Source organism: Nicotiana tabacum, chromosome 16 (assembly GCF_000715075.1).
Source record: "Nicotiana tabacum cultivar K326 chromosome 16, ASM71507v2, whole genome shotgun sequence".
Lineage (NCBI taxonomy): Eukaryota > Viridiplantae > Streptophyta > Magnoliopsida > Solanales > Solanaceae > Nicotiana > Nicotiana tabacum.
In genome coordinates, this window is record NC_134095.1 from 83,696,310 (window position 1) to 83,716,398 (window position 20,089).

General features: G+C 36.5%; 1 pseudogene; it reads right to left on the reverse strand.

The window, feature by feature from the left end:
• Positions 1-1,804: 1,804 nt before the first annotated feature.
• Positions 1,805-10,347, reverse strand: LOC107759272 (actin-7-like; annotated as a pseudogene).
• Positions 10,348-20,089: the final 9,742 nt, after the last annotated feature.

Genomic DNA, 20,089 nt, shown 5'->3' on the forward strand with positions numbered 1-20,089 from the left:
TTCATTCAATCACCCTGGCCAAGGTCTTAGTTTGGTCGTTTATAGTTCATGACAACATGGAGCTTAAACTCATTATCAAGAGTTGACAGATTCCATCTTAATCAATCACTAATTCTACAAGCATTTAATCATACCCAATATCCTTTCAACTATCGTCCTAGGGCTATAGGTGTCTGGTATCAAAGCACAATAAATAACTTGTCAATTACTATGACGATTTCAGGTCAAAGGAAATTTTTACATCACATTCTTCAAGATAATATCCTATTGACATTTATGGTAATTCTAACCATTAGGAATTATCCAATGAGTCGGTTCAATGATCATATCTCTATATGCATCATCTATCTATGTGATTTAGTTAATGAGATCAACTAATCTTTATCCAATAAAGACGATCACATAAATATTGATCTAACCGGATTACTAATGTCCAAATTAATAATCCTATGATCAAGAACAAATTTAGATTAAATTATAAGAAACTTCACTCTCATTATCATGGTCTCCATCATAATGTCAAGTTTCAAAATTTAATCAAGGACCTTATCAAGTTAATCAAATAATTAAAAATAACTATGATAAAAGAATATCAAATGCCATATATTTTTATATCAAATAACGCTTGCAAAAATATGTTCAAATCATCAAATATGATATTGGATCTAGAGCGTATCTACTATATCCCTAACAATTGGTTGTAATCATGCTACACTTCTGCACCTTGGGTGCAGATCTTAGAGCCGCGTAGCTGTGGAAGATGAAGCCTTGCTCTGAAGACGTTCCAGCGTTCCAGATTCAAGCTACCTCTTGTTCATTGTAGTTTAGGACTTAAACTCTGTTTATGTAAATTTCAAATAGATATTGTACCTATTCTTCATTTCAGTTTGTAAATCTAAATTATAGTGGCTCATGACTTGTACCACCAGTCCTTGGAAGGTTGTATAGAATTCAATCATTTTATTTCTTGTTATTAATAATCTATCATTTGAGTTACCTTATTCTACATTTGGCTTACCTAGCATTAGAGTTAGGTGCCATCACGACTATGTGGTTTTTGGATCGTGGCAATTTCCTTTCTTTGGGGTCAATTGGTATGGTTGTTTACAAAACTTTTTTTTCGTTTTATGTCAAAGAACATAAAACACAAGAGATACTTCGTGGGTCGTATTCTTCTGTTTAAATTGTAAGAGACATGATAAACCATTTCCTCTTAAGAATGATCCTAAATTACCAAATAGGAATAAATAGTCGCTTCCTGAGACTTAATCGAAATTGTGCCTTTTATTTTATGTTAAAATCTGTCTTTCTTAATCTTCATTTTTGACATTCTTACATTTATATACATCTCCAATGAGGCTTTATATGTGTGTGTATATATACACACACATGATCATTGAACAAGTTAACCAATTTTTTTTCTTTCAAAGGAAAAGAAATTAAATAGATTTTAAAGGAAAGGTGCCCCATATGACATTTACCCTGCTGGCTTGCCCAACCGAACTGCAAAGTCTGAAATCTTTGACTTTGTAGTTTCAAGTTGCTGAAAGTTCACTTCAACTACCACTTCATGCACCCATTGATATTAATCACATGTATCTAAATATTCTAGTTTTTTTTTTCTCTTTGTGCTTTCCCTTCTCATCTATTAAGAGGTCAACAGATTGACCAACCTTATATATAGTACCAAAAACAGAATACCTGGAAGTTGGAATACAACGTAACTTCAAACCATTGGATTTCTCAGAAGGGAACCCTCTAATCTTAATTGGATGAGGATACAAGTTATTGGATAAATATAAGGAACTTCTATAAAAAATAACAAAAATTTTAATTAGGTTAAAAGAGACCAAAAGTAAAAAGTAATGAAACCAAAAAAAAAAAAAAAATTATAGAGTAACATTGCAGTTGATAATTTGGTGCACTGCCTTTCTCTAACGAAAATTGTATCCGCAGTCAACAGTCACTTATTTTCTTGCCCAAGTGGAGAAAAATGCCTCTTATGTATATTGAATTTTCAAACTATATTTGCATCCATTCGTATCTCCTACAACAACAGAAAAGTATGAACATATTCTCTGCTTGTAAAGTGATAACAGATGAGTATAACATCTTCAAAGCTAAATAAAAAACAATTCCGAACGCAAGTAGAATACCCTTAAGCAATTCCACAACTACTCACCGATATATTTTCTTGCAATTATTGTTCACAAAGGATAGCTAATCCACATTCCTCATTACTGAAAAGTTTGCTTATATAACCAGCTGCTCTTAACCCGAACAGAAATATAGTTAGTCACGGACGATCCACCAGTTTCCTGCTTACTAGCTAAATTACAAAGGAAAGAACAAAGCCACGCCAAGCAAGAATAGCAAAAAACTGCTCACAGGATTGGGTATTACTTCAAAAGAGAAACAGGTCAGTGTGACTTAAAATAAAGCATTCATTCGAAGGAATTGTTAAATAAAGAGGATTTTAAGTTCTCACCAAGCTCAGAAACACTTCCTGTGGACAATAGAGGGACCAATTTCATCATACTCGCCCTTCGTTATACACATCTGTATGGGACGTAGATATTAGTGCTGTATCACTTAAGCTTTAAAGAGTTAACAAGAAGACGTTCATAGTTATTTGAGACTTGGACTTAACAGATTTGATTCATTGATCAATAAAATAAAGCAAAAAGAAACTAACTTGTTTGAAAGTACTGAGGGACTAAAATTGATCCTCCAATCCAGGCGCTGTACTTCCTCTCAGGCGGTGCAACCATATTGATCTTCATGCTGCTTGGACCAAGAGCAGTGACTTCCTTGCTCAGACGTTCTGCTATGCCAGGAAACATAGTTGATCCACCAATAAGCACAACGTTTGAAAATAAATCTTTCCTAATATCAATATCGCATCTCATGATTGAGTTGTATACTTTCTCATGAATTCCTGTCGCTTCCTTTTCAACCAATGATGGCTGGAATAGGACTTCAGGGCAGCGGAACCTCCCCGCACCAAGAGTTATGATTTTTCCATCAGGAAGCTCATAGACCTTCTCTACTGATTTTGGGAATTTTTTTGCCTTCTCAATCTCTTGTTCAAAATCCAGGGCAACATAAGCAATCCTCTCCATATGACGAATAATTTCCAATGCAAAGGCAATGCGTGATAAATAACAACCCTCCTTGAGATTCATGACAATATCGTTGAGATAATCGGTAAGATCACGACCACCAAGACATAAACACAAGATAGCATGGGGAAGTGCATGTCCCTCATAGTTTGGGACACTGGCTCGCACTAGTACCAGAATCAAGCACAATACCTTGTTGCAAATAGTAAAAGATTTAGTGACTGATTAAAACAGTAGAGAGCAAACATATGTTGGTATTCCATCTGCTGCTTACCAGTTGTACGACCACTAGCAAAGAGAGAAAGAACAAACTGGATTGCGACATACATGGCTGGAACATTGAATTCCACAAACATGATTTGAGTCATTTTCTCTATGTTTCGCTTGGGGTTAAGTGGTGCCTCAGTCAGAAGAACAGGATGCTCCTCGGGAGCAACACCGAGCTCATTGTAGAATGTGTGATGCAACATTTTCTCCATATCATCCCAGTTATTTACTATACCATGCTCAATGGGATATTTCAATGTCAAAGAACCCCTCTTTTAGACATAGCGGCATAACCAACATAGGCATCTGGTCCCATTCCGACCATGACGGCAGTATAACGAGGACGACCAACTATGCTTGGGAAAACAGCCCTTGGAGAATCATCCCCAGCAAAACCTGCCTAAAGAAACAAACGATGCAGCTATTGTTCATTAGTAGGTTGAGCGATACAGCTAACACCATGCATGTTGCGGAAGCCAAATGTATATAGTGTGAAAGAGTCACAACTACTATACCAAAAATTATGGTAGCTACTAAATAATAAATAAGACAATAATACAACAATAAAAGGAACACCAGAATATACGAGGTTCGGCCAATTTTTCCTACTTCTTCGGACACAACCAATATTTTATTCCATTCCAAAATACAAGTGAAATAATACTAAAGAGAGAAGATACAAATGCCTTAAGAAGATGAGAAGGCAAATGAGAGGTGTGCTTAAATCCTAAATATTAGGCCTCCTTTTATTGGGTGAAGTACCACCCAAAATTGGTACTTCACCGATGTGGGACTTTGGCACAACAAATCTCCACCTTGGCAAAATTCTACATCTTCAATTTTCTCTCAATAACAAAGTTTGGTTGTGTCTTCATCTTCAATCTTCAGTGTTCAACAATGTTGATCAAATCCAAACAATGTTGAAACTTGACCGCAGTCACCACTTTTGTCAGCATATCAGCAGGATTCTCTGTAGTATGAATTTTCTTCACCGTGACTCCACATTCTCCTATGATTTCTCGTACGAAATGACACCGAACATCAATGTGCTTCGTCCTTGCATGATAAACTTGGTTCTTCGCTAATTGAATAGCACTTTGACTATCACAAAAAATTGTGATACTTTTTTGTCCAATACCAAGCTCTTTTAGCAATCCCTAAAGTCAAATTGCCTCCTTCACAGCCTCTGTAATAACCATGTACTCTGCCTCTGTTGTAGACAAAGCAACTGTTGACTGCAAAATAGACTTCCAACTAACTGATGCCTTTGCAAAAGTAAACACATAACCAGTAGTTGATCTTCGTTTGTCCAGATCACCCGCAAAATCTGAGTCACAATATCCAACAACAGACTGATTGCATTCCTGCTCAAAATCTAACCCAACATCTACAGTATTATGAATATACCGTAGAATCCACTTTACAGCTTGCCAATGCTTATTTCCTGGATTATGCATATATCTGCTAATAACGCCAACAGCTTGTGAAATGTCAGGTCTCGTACAGACCATCAAGGTACCAACAGCATTTGCGTATGGTACCTTTGACATATACTCTCGTTCAGCTTCATCATTTGGCGACATAGTAGTACTTAGCTTAAAATGGGGAGTAAGTGGAGTACTAACTGGCTTAGTCTTCTCATCTATGCCAAAACGTTGTAGTACTATTTTCAAATATTCTTTCTAAGATAAACAGAGTTTCTTTGAACGTCTATCTCTTATTATCTCCATGCCAAGAATTTTCTTTGCCTCACCCAGATCCTTCATCTCGAACTCCTTCTTCAGTTGAATCTTCAACTTATTAATTTCTTCCGAATTCTTGGAAGCTATCAACATATCATCAACATATTAGGAGAAAATATACAAAGGAACCATCTTTAAGCTTGCGCAAATACACACAATGATCGTATTTGCTTCTCTTGTACCCTTGCCGCAACATAAACTTGTCAAATTGTTTGTACCATTGTCTAGAAGATTATTTTAATCCATACAATGCTTTTTCAAGTTTGCACACCATATTTTTCTTTCCAACAACTTTGAATCCTTCTGGCTGAGTCATGTAGATTTCCTCCTCCAAGTTTCCATGTTAAAACGCAGTTTTTACATCCATCTGAACTAGTTCCAAATCCAACTGTGCTACCAAAGCCAACATAATTCTAATGGAGGAATGTTTTACAACTGGAGAAAACACTTCATTGTAATCAATTCCCTCCTTTTGAGCATATCCTTTGGCCACCAATCTTGGTTTGTAGCGAACATCTTCTTGGTTAGGAAATCCTTCTTTCTTTGCAAATACACATTTGCACCCAATTGCTTTCTTTCTCTTCGGGAGATTGGTCAATCTCCATGTATGATTCTGATAAAGGGATTGCATTTTATCATTCATGGCAATCCTCCACTTATCTTCTTCTGAACTTTGGACTGCGTCTTTATAAGTGGTAGGAACATCATCAGCTACAATTGAGGCGGCACAAGCAACCGTCTCTAGACGAACAGGTTTTGTTATTGTCCTTTTTGGTCTGCTAGTTGCTATTGATTCAAGTTGTTGTTGAGGTTTCTAAGTTGGAATCTCCCTCTCTACTGGCTCTTCTTCCGGAGGATAATCTTCATTTGTTTAATCATCTGCTTCTTGTGTAGGAAAAATAAATTTTCCCTCAAACTCCACCTACTTAGAAACACCCTCATTTTGTTTGGTATCTTCTGTTACCTTATTTACCATAGCAGATTCATCAAAGGTAACATCCCTGCTGAATATTACTTTCTTTTTCATAGGACACCATAAGCGGTATCATTTGACTCCAGAAGTAATCCCCATAAAAATAGCCTTCTTTGCCCTTGGATCCAATTTTGACTCTATCACATGATAATATGCAGTTAAGCCAAACACGTGCAAAGAGTCATAATCTACAGCAGGCTTTCCATGCCATTTTTCAAATGGTGTCTTGTCGTCAATAGCAGCAGATGGTAGACGATTAATGAGGTGGCATGCATATGTAATTGCCTCAGCCCAAAATTCTTTGCCCAAGCCAGCATTAGACAACATACACCGTACCTTCTCCAGCAAGGTCCGGTTCATACGTTCTGCCACTCCATTCTGTTGTGGTGTATGTCTGACAGTGAAGTGTCGGACGATGCCATCATTTTCACAGACCTTATTGAAATGATCATTTTTGTATTCACCTCCATTGTCTGTGCGAATACACTTGATCCTCCTGCCTGTTTGATTCTCCACCATCGTTTTCCATTTGAGAAAAATTCCCAACACTTCATCTTTCCTCTTCATTGTATACACCCACACTCTTCGGGAAAAATCATCAACAAAGGTTACAAAATAGTGTTTTCCACCCAATGAAGATGTTTTGGAAGGACCTCAAACATCAGAGTGTACATATTCCAAAATGCCTTAAGTATTATGGATCGCTGTACCAAATTTAACCCTTGTCTGTTTCCCTTTGACACAATGCTCACAAAACTCCAAATTGCAAGTCTTTACTCTTTTTAACAATCCTTGATCTGATAGAGTTTTCAAGGATTTTCCTCCAGCATGTCCCAAGCGCATGTGTCATAGCCTGGCTGCTTCTGCCTCTTTGTCGTCACTGGATGTCACTGTCGCTGTCCCAATAATTGTACTACCACGATAGTGGTACATGTTATTATTCTTCCGATTGGCCTTCATTACCACTAGTGCACCGGAGCATGTTCTCATCACTCCATTTTCTACAATGATTTGAACCCTTTTGATTCTAGGGCTCCCACAGAGATGAGATTCTTCTTCAAACCCGGTACATATCGAACATCTGTTAATGTTCTGATCATTCCATCATGGTTCTTTAATCGTATTGAACCAATGCCATATGAGGTAAGAGGGTTGTTGTCTGCTGTGTGGATGACTCCATATTCTCCTTCTTGAAAATCCACGAACCAGTCCCTATTGGGACACATATGATAGCTACAAACCGAGTCCATCAACCATATGTCTGATGATGTTGATGACTTTATTGTAACTAATGAGAAGTCTGAATCATCAAAATCAGCTATATTTGAATCCATAATGGCCTTTCCATTGTTATGTTTGGCCTTATTCTTCAACTTCGGACAGTCGTTCTTCCAGTGCCCCTTTTCTAGACAAAAAGCACATTCATCTTTGCTAGGTCTAGATCTTGACTTGGATCTTCCCTTCTTTGTCCTCGTTTGATTTTGAGGACGACCCTTCACAATCAGTGTTTCTCCTTCTCCGCCCTTCTGTTTTTCTCTCTTTCTTTGTTCATAGCTGTACAAAGCCGAACAAACTTCTCTGAGAGAAACTTTGTCATTTCCATGGAGTAGAGTAATTTCAAGATGTTCGTACTCATCAGGAAGTGACCCCAATAACATCAAGGCCAAGTTACCATCATCAAAAGTTGCGTCCATATTTTGCAAATCTGTGACCAACTTATTGAAACTGGTGATATGTTCATTTATTGTGGTACCAAGAACATAGGTGAAGCGAAACAGTCTCTTCTTCATGTATAATTTATTTTGACTGTTTTTCTTCAAAAATTTATCCTCCAGTGCTTTTCATAATTTACTTGCAGAAGTTTCCTTTGTGTATGGATATCTCTGGTCTCTAGCAAGGTAGGATCGAATGGTACCACAAGCAACATAGTTTATAATTTTCCAATCTTCTTCTCCAATAACATCTGGTTTCTTTTCTTCAGTGGCAAGATCTAGCCCTTGTTGAAAAGGACATCTAGAACCTCGCCTTGCCACATCCCAAAATGTCCTGACCCGTCAAAAATTTATACCGCAAATTTCGCATTTGACACAATTCTTTTCATAAGCGAAGATGTCAACGATGACGTATTATTGACACTTGATGTAGATTCTTGTTTATTGTCTCCCATTTTTGACACAAATATTATTTAATAGCTGGCGACACAAATCAAGATTATTTCTTTTCTGGTGTGGAAGATCAAACTAAGCTGCAACCACATAGCATACTCAGACAGAACCTTGACTCAGTTACCAAGATAAATCTTTTCCGATGTAGAAGATAAGACTATGCTGCAACCATAGAGCATACTTAGATAGAACCTTGGCTCTGATACCAATTGTTGCAGAAGCCAAATGTATGTAGTGTGAAAGAGTCACAACTACTATACCAAAAATTATGGTAGCCACTAAATAATAAATAAGACAATAATACAACAATAAAAGGAACACCAGAATTTATGAGGTTCGGCCAATTTTGCCTACTTACTCGGACACAACCAATATTTTATTCCACTCCAAAATACAAGTGAAATAATATTAAAGAGAGAAGATACAAATGTCTTAAGAAGATGAGAAGGCAAATGAGAGGTGTGTTTAAATCCTAAACATTAGGCCTCCTTTTATAGGGTACTTCACCGATGTGGGACTTTGGCACAACAATGCATAGAGCTGAAATAGCAAGCAGTTTGTTCTAACTAACCTTGCTCATTTCAGTTGCATTGTCAATAACAAGTGGTCGACTATCCTTCCCATCAGCCATCTGGTAAGAACTTCAAATATTTATTTTGCAAGTATAATTTAGGTGAGAAATCACCGCTACAAAAACAGAGTCAAAGTGAGCTTTTCACAAAATCAGCTGAGCCTGTGAGAAATTTCTTCCTTTAATACATTGTTTGATCAAGCTCAAGGTGAGATATGGTTTTCGTATTTCCAGTAGAAATCACCAGCTATCCAAATTAACCTCCCCTTTGTCGACTAAAGGCAGAGAAAACAAGTAAGGAATTCATGCAAAAAAAAACCAAGGGGAAGATGTAATCACTTGGTGGAAGGCAATCATGCTAAAGAACTTACCCGAGTATCACAAAAAGCTACTTTGTGCAAATATATAACATATGTAAATCGGCTGACTACTCAATTTGCACGAGTAATGCTCAATCAAGAGCCAAACAGAAGATTACATATCTTTATTAAATTTGCACGAGCAATGACCAATCAAAATAAAATTTGTCCTACATAGGAGTTAACAGGCAAGAATTTCTTCACACCAAAATAATATAAGCTGCTTTTATAGAAAAAATATTTATCTTGTAAATCCTTTTAGCTCGATCACTTCCTCCCTGAAATCCAAGGAATAATTCCCGAGGGATCAATAGTCCCATCAATATGTGGTTTTCCCTTTTCTACCCAAATTTTTAAACAAAATCTTAACGCGTGCTTAGTGAAGACACTTTTGCGAATAATTAATCTGAACCAAATTACCGATTTGCTTACACTGCAAACCATTCCATATATTGTCAGAAAGCTCTCATCGAAAACGTGTTCAGCAGGTAATTGGGAACAGAAACCACATGAAATCATCGAACAATGTGTCAAATTGAATCTAAAATCAACTAAATCAATACTCAGATACCCAAAATTTAGTAAACCAGTTACAATCAACAAATCGTTTAGCAACAAATAAATAACGAATACTGAGCACCGAAATAAAAGTGAAACAGAGGCAAATCAATTTCGGGAACAAGTTAAACATGAATTCGATCGATCATTGAAGCTTACCGTTTGTGGAAACGAATGCATTGCTAGTTCAGTATTGAGAGTGTAAGAACAACGTAGGATCTTTTCTAATAAACAGGAAGAAGGTTTCCTGCATTTACACAAAATCAATTGATGCGGACATATATTTTCGTTCTGCTAACACCTTTTGATTTGGCGTAACCGAGGAATGAGAAAAGCTAGGATCCAAACATAATGCTACCGAACCGTGTAAAATTGCAAGGGGTCGTTTGGTATGGGTGCCCTCACAGTTCTCAAGCTATGGTTACACCTCCAGTTGCTACCCCACCTGCTCAGCCAGCTAGAGGCGGAGGTCGGGAAGATAGAGGTCGCCCTAGAAGGGGAGGCCACACCCGATACTATGCCCACGATCATATGGATGACGTGTTGCGGCTCGTTTGCCTCATTTTTCTTGGTTGCCTCCCTTTCTCGGAACTGATCTTTGGCCTGATCGCTAAGGAATTCCCGAAGGTGTCCTTTGTTGAGTAGTCGAGCCACTTCTTCTCGTAGTTGGTGGCAATCCTCGGTCAATAATGCTGAATAGGGTGTATTAGTAATGTTGGTATTAGTTATGCTGGTATTAGTTATGCTTACATATTTCTTATCCATTGTTTAGTTTGATGTATTAAAATATTGCACAATTTCTAAAAGAATTGTTTGTTTACAAAAATGCCCTCAAAACTAGTCCACACTCTAACTTTTTAAAAGAAACATATGTTGAGAAATGTTTTTAAATGAAAAAGTTTAAAAAAATTATTTTATTTGTCTACTATATTGTAAAATAAAATTAAATATTTATTTATAAAAAAGGAAATATGCTAAGTATTTATTTATTTACTTAGGGATATAATTTTATTTCTCACTATTTGGATTATTTTGAACTTGCATTAATATACTAACTAGCATATTTTAATCAAGCATAAATTTTGAAGGACAATTTTGTCTTTAACTAAGCTAATGCATGCATTAAAACCCATTGCATTGCTAATACCATTGTTTTCTATGCATTAGTTATGCATAGGATAATACCAAATAGGATGTATAACTAATGCTTGCATAACTAATGCATAGGTTCAAAATGTCTACCAAACAATGTATTATTAATATACAAAGTCAATGCATGCATTAGCTTATCTAGTGCATCCTACCAAACGACCCCTAAATGTAGATCATAAGTTGTGTAAAAAATATTTATAAATCATATTATTTAAAATTTAAAAGGTAATTGCGGGCAATTCTATTTAATAAGGCAAGCTGTAAATGAGATTAATGATAAGTAACCTTTTGAATAAATTAAATGTCACGACCCAAAACTCAACATATTGTGATGACGCCTAACACAGAACTAGGCAAGCCGACAATCACAATTAACTACACAATTTTATATTGAAAATAAGATGAAACAAGTTTAACAGTAATAACTCTCATAATAGCCGATAAGAAATACTGCGACTCAAATATAACATTGCAAAATTCGGGTGCCACTAAGTACATGAACATCTAAATGATAATACAGTCTAACTATTAAAACAACTATTTAGAAAAATAGAACAGTGTTATAAACCGAAAAGAAGGAGAGTCGAAGTTTGCGAACGCCAAGGCAGCTACCCCAATAGTCTCCAAACAGATGAAGCTCCGAAATCTAGCAACTGTCGTGCCCAGAAATACCTGAATCTGCACACAAAGTGCAGAGTGTAGTATGAGTACAACGTACTCAATAAGTAATAGGACTAACCTTGGGTTGAAAACAGTGACGAGCTCATATAGGTATAGTCCAAATTCAGATAATAATAGTAATAACATAATGAAAAATCCAATAATCAGTTTGTAGACAGTTCAGAAATGTAGACATTGCTTTCAAATATTTAACAGTTTAAGCTCAACAAGGATAAAATAAGCCAAGAGTGACTGATATGAGGTATATTACATCTCTATATCTATATGTCAAATGTGCATGTCACATGTAATGCATCACAATGATAACCTCATGTACTCACACTCTCAGAATACTCAATCCGACTGCCTCAACTCTCACTCATCACACTCAGTCACTTAGCACTATACGGTAAATGCGCTCACTTCTAGTATGTCAGACTCCGGAGGGTCGGATCTTGCACAAGCTCTAATATAAAGCCAATATCGCCCACTGCGGCGTGTATCCCGATCCCATAATAATTATTGATACCCAATTTTGCCCTCATATTTTCCGAATAAGTATATATACTTTCAAAATATCATGTTGCATCATTACTTAATTTGCAAGAATTATACAAATATTTTCTATAATTTTTCATAATTTTTTTTAAGTTTTAGAATTGATTTTCTTGCATTTTAATTACTTGAATATGCATTAATTACCCATTTAAATTATTTTTATGATGACTTAATCATCCAAATTTATTATTGTATCCACATATATGTTTCATAATATTTTACCTCATTTCCATATAGTTATATTTGTATTTTAAAGCTATTTACATAATTTTGGCAATAACAACTTATATTATATACATAATTATATTTATTATATTATTTATATTAAAATAGTATTTTTATATATTAAATTATTGTTTTCAAGCATCTTAATACACAAAAAATATTTTATTATTTTGTTAATTGTTTTTTAAATAACTTTTTAAATTTTTTCATGTATTTAATTTGTAGTCTTATTTGGAGCCAATTATGGACCAATTTAATGGTCCAACCGTCCAAAACTTTTAAGCTCAATCTCCCCAGCCCAAACCAGACGACCCCTTTAACCTTAACCCGGTCGCGACCCGTTAAACTAACTTGCTCCGCTCGATTTTTAATCTTGGCCAAAGATCAACGACCCACAACTACTCTACCACTTTTAATTACCCAACCTCAAACCCTAATCTCCATTTTCCTAAGACCGTCGCCCTCATTTCCTTCGTCTCTCCTCCTCCCTCCTTGACAAACCCTAGACGCCTTCACCAACCTTCTCCGAACCCGATCAATTCATGGATTCCTGCCATGATTCACTTACCTTTTATGGGTTATCTCGTTGTTCCTTACAAGATTATGGTATTACATAGTACTTGCCCCATTTTTGAAAAGTACCAATCTTCTGAGTCAAGAGAAATCAGACTCGCTCTTCAAGATTCAGACGATTTTTCATCTATATACATTCATGACAATATTATTATAGGTTTGACTCACCAAGATTCTTCGGCCAATTTGAGATTTTGGGTAGAACTAGGGTTTGCCTGATTTTTTCTCCTAATTTGGTTCTAAATTTATTTTGCATGCTCTTCTTTCCTTATTTTGTGTTTGATTGATTATATTTCCTTGTTTGTTTTTTCAATTTCCACTACTATATAAACCCCACTTCTAATCCCTTTTAACGGACCTCATTACTGCTATTACTCTTACTATTCTCCTCTTTTATTCGCTCTCTTATTCTGTTACACTCGAATGTTTTCTGAAACTGTTGAATTCTGGTCGGCTGAAAGCTAAGGCCATAATACTATTAAACGACTTCCTCCGGTGCAGGCACTGCTCAGAGCCCTTCTCGAGGTCTTGTGAACTCTGAAGCATCGGGAATTTGGGGTTTCATCGTTCTCCAGTAACCGCAGCCATTCATCACTCTTTGTTTACTTTGTTTGCAACTGGTTAGTACTTTATACTCTTGTAATCTTACTTCCCTCTGATTGTGTTATGTGTATTAGCATTACTGGGGTTCTTCTGAGTTTAATGATTATGCCACTTCATGTATAGACCTGCTTGTTTTGATGCCTACATGTAGTTTTAATTCTGTTTTAGTCTTGATTTTCACATAGTTAAGCTCAATTGATTCATGACTTGTTTGATGTTTAGTGCATTTTGTTCGAATTTCCTGGAAACTATGTCATTGCTTAAAGTTGCTTTCTTCCTGTTGAATCCCTTATACACCACCTGTTGTTTCTCTACAAATCATGTGACGACACTGCCTAAATGCTTAACCTAATATGCTCTTCCTTGACATTATTAGCCCTTAATGCATGCCTATTGTAGATGTCCAACCTGATTGATTGCTCATCTTCACGTTTAAGTGTAATTGCTTACTTAAAGACTGTTGCTTATCAGGAACCCATGACTTAGAATCTCTTAGCGAACTAATACATCCCAGAAGATATTATAATGTGTCTTTTGAGCCTTTCGTGCACACCTGCTACTTCCCAGGAATAAACTTGTGATTATATGAATTCTATATACCAATACTGTTACCATTTATAGGCAGGCTTTTTTCTTTGCTTTGATATTATGTGCTTACTGATTGTTTAAGACTCCTAGGGTAAAATCCAACATATGTCTAGTCTATTTCTCCTTCTGTCGACTAAAATAAGTCTCATCCTTCTTCATGTGATGCCTGCTTGCCTTATTTACCTGAAAGTCAGTCTCTTCTCATGAATGCTTACTTGTTGGATGTAAAACCTTTGTGTGGTGATTGGTATGTACCTGAACATTTCACATGTTAAGCTCTGCAAGTTAGTTGTTCTCATTAGGCTCCTATGTTAAAGCTCCCATGCTAAGGTGGTGTCTCACCTGTTCTTGTCCATGACACTACTAGGTTTTCATGCTCAAAACCCTACCTAAAGCTCTCTCTAATATAGTTCTGGACCAGGCTTGTTTCTCAAACTTTGTTTGAAATAATCTTGCTGCTCTCAAAATCTATTTTTGGCGTGATAAGCATGAACTTGCCTCATATGTGTTTTGTATGTTTCCCAATTTGAGCATGATCTTACTTATATGCCCTAATTAGAGTAGTTGCTAGTTACAGTTTAAGATTAATTTTGTTACCTGTATGGCTGAATTTAGCATCCCTTAGCTTAATCATTGGGATCATTTGGGCCTACTTTTTTTCTTGTGGTTTCGAAGTATACTGTATGCGCTTGGAGTTTGGGCCTGTTGTCCGCATAAAATCCTAAGCCTATTTGAAGACCCAAATGTATTGTTGGGTTATCCTATATTTGTATTGGGCCTGTAATTATTTAAAGTGATCTGTAATAGCTTGTAAAACTAAATGATGGGGAATTCCTGGAAAGGGGTAACACGATATATTCTAATACTTGCTTGAATTGGTAGAAAACATGCCTATAGGATCTATGTGGTCTATTTGATATTCGTTCAACATGTCTTATATGCCAATTAGTTTCACATGTAGGAAGCATGCCTATAGGAGTCACGCACACACTTCACTTAACTTGTCAAAATATATTAGTTAAAGTATTTTCTATACATGTTTCCATGTCTACAACTCTGCACACTTAGACAACAACGCTATAGGATGCAATAGTACATGCTTTACTAATCTAGATACCATGTTTATAGGACTTCAAATAATCAATTGGTCAAACTTTTTCTATTACTTTAGTACACTGCCCATCTAGATACCATGACTATAGGATTCTACTCTTTTAATCGACTATTTCCGTTGCTTTCATTACACTGCCCTGCCTAGATGAATTGCCTATAGGGATAAAGTGGTATAAAATCAACTTATTTGTCAATTGTTGGAAATCCTGCCTATAGGATGTTGTTGCGCGCATAAGAACTATTCATGAGATCAATGTTGTTAGTACTAGACTCTCAAAACCGTTTCACTACCTAATCGTGCAACAAGTAGAAATCATGCCTATAGGACTTGCAATGTTTTAACCTGCCTATACATTGCTTATATAATACTGAAAATCAAAATCGCATAGAAATTATGCCTATGGGATTTAACGATTAACATCATATACTGCCTAATCTGAAAATATGTGACTAATTGCGTGCCTTTGTTGCTATGTGTGGAGGCTAATATGAGCCACTTGTTGCTATTATGTGCAATCCTACTTGTTTTGAATGTGCTATTAGTTTTATCATTTTGAGCAACCTAAGTAAAGTCTAGAACCACCTAAATAGTAGGTCCAAAGCCTCCTGGATCATTGGCATGGGATGAGTAGTGCACGCATAGGGTACAAGTTAGAATTGAATTAGAACGTTTTTAGGTAAAGAACTTCAACATAATAATCAGGTAGCAGGAGATGATAGTCTGTGCCCGCTGAATAATATGAGCAACTCCTACCTAAAGGAAGTTGTGAAGTATTATTTATGTTGCACGGGATGATCCTTTAGGCTAAAAAACTTAGGACCCCCTTTACTTTATATGCTTGATATCTGCACTTAGTCGTTTAATATAGACCAATGTAGTTGTATCCTTGTAGTCATATTAAGCTTTGTACTGATTCTCATATGTTATAATAAGACTCTTAAACTTCTAATCTCTCTTTATTTATTTGATCACCTAGCCTAATTACTTAATCCACATAGTTTAAAGTTCAGTCGGGACCTATAGTTGTGGACCTCGAAGAGTGCCTAACACCTTTTCTCTGAGTAATTTGAGCCCGTATCCAATCTTAGGCAGCATTGACTAGTCAAATAGAGTTATCCGCAAATAGGTGCCCTAACGCACCTCAATATCGTTAGGTGGCGACTCTTCTCTTTTAATACCCATTTAAAAGAGTTGTCACATGTCAAAACCCGTTTTCGCGAGAAAAAGGGGTGCGACAATAATAATAATATAAAGCCTATAAGGCCTGCTCCGGCATTCAACCCGATACATTGTAATAATATATATAAAGCCAAGAAGGTCTGCTGCGACGTCCATCCTGATCCACACCTCACTCACTACACGGCTCTCAAGCCCCAACTCAGTCATCAATATCTCCAATCTCTCGGGCTCACCGATCTCATGTCAAACAGCCCAAATAATGATACATGATGCAACAATAAATAGCAACTGAGACTGAGATAAGATATGCAATGATAAAGGTGATTGAGTACATAATTGCAAATTAAGCAAATAATTCAACAACAAAACGACCTCTGTGTATCCCAACAGTACTAGCATAAAGCCTAAATATGATTTCTAACATGGATTACAACTCAATTTCTCTAACACATGGAGAATACATGAATAATAACAAGATTATATGACTAACAGTTTCACATAATCAACCGAGTTGTAATTACTACGGTATACGCCCACACGCCTGTCACCTAGCATATGCGTCACCTCAACACCAACCATATAATACGTATTTCGAGGATTTATACTTTCAGTATCAAGTTTGAAAGTGTTACTTACCTCAAACCGTGCAAATCCCTACTGCAACAAGCCCTTGCCTAGCGAATCGGCCTCCGAACGACTCGAATCTAGCCACAAACAACTTCATACATTCAACACAAGCTATAAGAATCAATTCCATATGATAAAGCTAGGTTCTTTAAGAAAAGTCAAAAAGTCAACCCCGGGCTCACGTCTCGGTATCCGACAAAATTAACAAAATTCGAACACTCATTCAATAAAGAGTCCAATACATACCAAAATTGCTCAAGTCCGATCTCAACTCGACCTTCAAATCCTCAAATTAAAGACAATGAAGTTTCTACAATATTTTCCAACCCAAAATACTAATTAAATAATAAAAATAATGATAAATTCATGTATATTAACCAAATCTGAGTTAGAATCACTTACCCCAAACAATTCCTTGAAAATCCCTCCAAAAATCACCGAAATCTGAGGTGTCTAGCGCAAAATATGAGAAATGGGTTCAGACTATCAATTTTGATATTTTAATAGTCTGCCTAGTGATTACACATCGCGATCGCGGAATTCCCTTCGTGATCGCAAAGAATAAAATCTTCCGCAGCCCAGAAACCTTCTACCCGAATGCATACTCTAGGGTGCGAATGTGGTGTCCAATCTCCCTGAACCAAGCGATCGCGGACAACCTCACGCGATCGTGATGAACAACGCGTGGAACTCCCAGGCCTCCTCTTCCTTCTTTGCGAACGTGTCTACTCCCACGCGATCGCGTAACACAACTCCCTCAAGGCTTCGCGATCACAGATCTAACCACGCAATCGCGTAGAACAAATTCCCATATGCCAAACCTTACCCTTCGGATCGCGTCCCTCTCCCCACGATCACGTAAAAGGAAACCAGAAGCACATGCATCAACAACTTTAGCAACTCATCAAGTCCAATTTCAATCCGCTAACCATTCGAAATCCACCCAAGGCTCCCGGGACCTTAACCAAACATACCAACAAGTCCTAAAACATCATATGAACTCGCTTGAAGCCTTAAATTACATCAAACAACACGAAAACTACGAATCACATATCGATTCAAGCCTAATGAACTTATCAACTTCTAACTTCTACTATTGATGCCGAAACCTATCAAATCAATTCCGATTGATCTCAAATTTTGCACACAAGTCATAAATGATACAACGGACCTATTCCAACTTCCAGAACCAAAATCTGAGCCCGTTAACAACAAAGTTAACCCTCGATCAAACTTCTCAACTCTCCAAACTTCAACTTTTCCAACTTTCGCCAATTCAAGTCAAAATCATCTAAGAACCTCCAAATCAATATCCGAATACACCCCTACATCCAAAATTACCATACGGAGCTATCAGAACTGTCAAAATTCCACCGGAGTTATTTACACATTGTAAGCACGTGATTTTTGCCCAATATGAGAATTACTCCCAAAAAATTCAAAAATAAAATGATTTTTCTTTGGTGTGCAATTTTGTGATATTTTGAATAATTATTTGTATTTGTCTGTGCATGTTTATTTGCTAAATTAATAAAAAATACAAAAATATGTCGCATTTTGCATGTAGGATTTAATACTACAATTGTTAGCAATTAAATTTGTTTTACAAAAATTAAAAATTACAAAAATAGGCATCATTTGCATTTTTAGCATTTAATATCCAAATATACAATTTTATGCTTAATTATTACTTAATTGTGCGTTAATTGTTATTGGAAGTTAATTTGCGCTTTTATAACTTAATTTAATTCTTAATAATAGTTTAAGTATTTTTATAATTTAGTTTTAGAGAAATAAAAGAAGAAAAGAGAACGAAAATATAAAGAAAGTCGGAATTGAGCCTCTTCTTCAAATTCAAGCCACAAGCCCAAAAAATGGCCCAATCTTCCCTACGACCCAGTCCATTTCGAACTGGGTCGACCCAGTCCATAACCCAACACCCCTATTATCTTACAAACAACACAAAACAAAAAGAAAAAATGAAGAAAACCCTAAAAATTTGCTAAACCATCCGCCCCCCCTCCTATCTTCTTCTTCTTCCTCAAGCTTACTCAAGCACACATCAATGGCTGCTCCTCCATCCTCCTCCCCCTCACTGCACACACACAGTGAACGCAGTAGCCGTTCATGGTTGCTACGACCCCGTTGCCTCCGTCTCCTTCAAACCAAGCGATGACCCCTTCGCCGAACACCTTCGTTATTTCTTCTTCTTCGTCTAGCATCCATCACCTCCTCCACCTCCCCAGCTGATGCTACTGCTTCACTGATGCAAGGTTAAGCATCCCCTTCCGCGTCACTACTGTTGCCGTGTCCAGCTGCGACGAGCAGCCATGGCTGCTCCAAATAGTGTTGATGTATCTCCATTCGCAGCTTGTTTCAACTGCGTCCAGCTGTTGATTTTTGTTCGTTGTCCGTCGACCAGCTGCGTCTCCTTCAAAAGAATGCTTAAAACAGTCCATCGTCGAAACAACCTGCCTGCTTCCTCCGTCGACGAACTGCTGCTGCTCGTCGCGGCAGAAGCTGCGGGCTGCTTCTACTTCTTCTTCATCTTCGTCGTCCTTCGTTCGAGCTTTGGTCGAGGCTCGGAATGATTTGTTTACAATCAAAGTTCGTCGTTGATTCATCTCCGGTTAGTTGTTTTTGAGTTTTATTTTTGTCCATATTTTTGTTTGATATTTTCCGGATCCAAAATCGTTAAAGAATTCAATTCTTGTTTTGTTCATTATTCATCGTTGAAATCATTTTTCTAGTTTGTTCATGTTCATGTGCTTTGTTAAAATTAATTTTTAGATTTTAAAATAGAAGTTTAATTAGTTGTTTTCATATTCATTTCATGTTTGTATTATTGTTTCAATGAATATTTGTTAGTTTGATGTTTGTTAGATTCAAATTGAAATTTAATTAACTATTTCTTCAATTTGTTTCATGTGTTTATGTATTGTTAGAAATTATTAATATTGTTAAGTTCAAGATTAAGTTCATAATTGTTCCTTCGTCGATCTTGTTATTTGTCTAAAAAGAATTTAGTTGTGTTAAAGAAAATATATTGATTT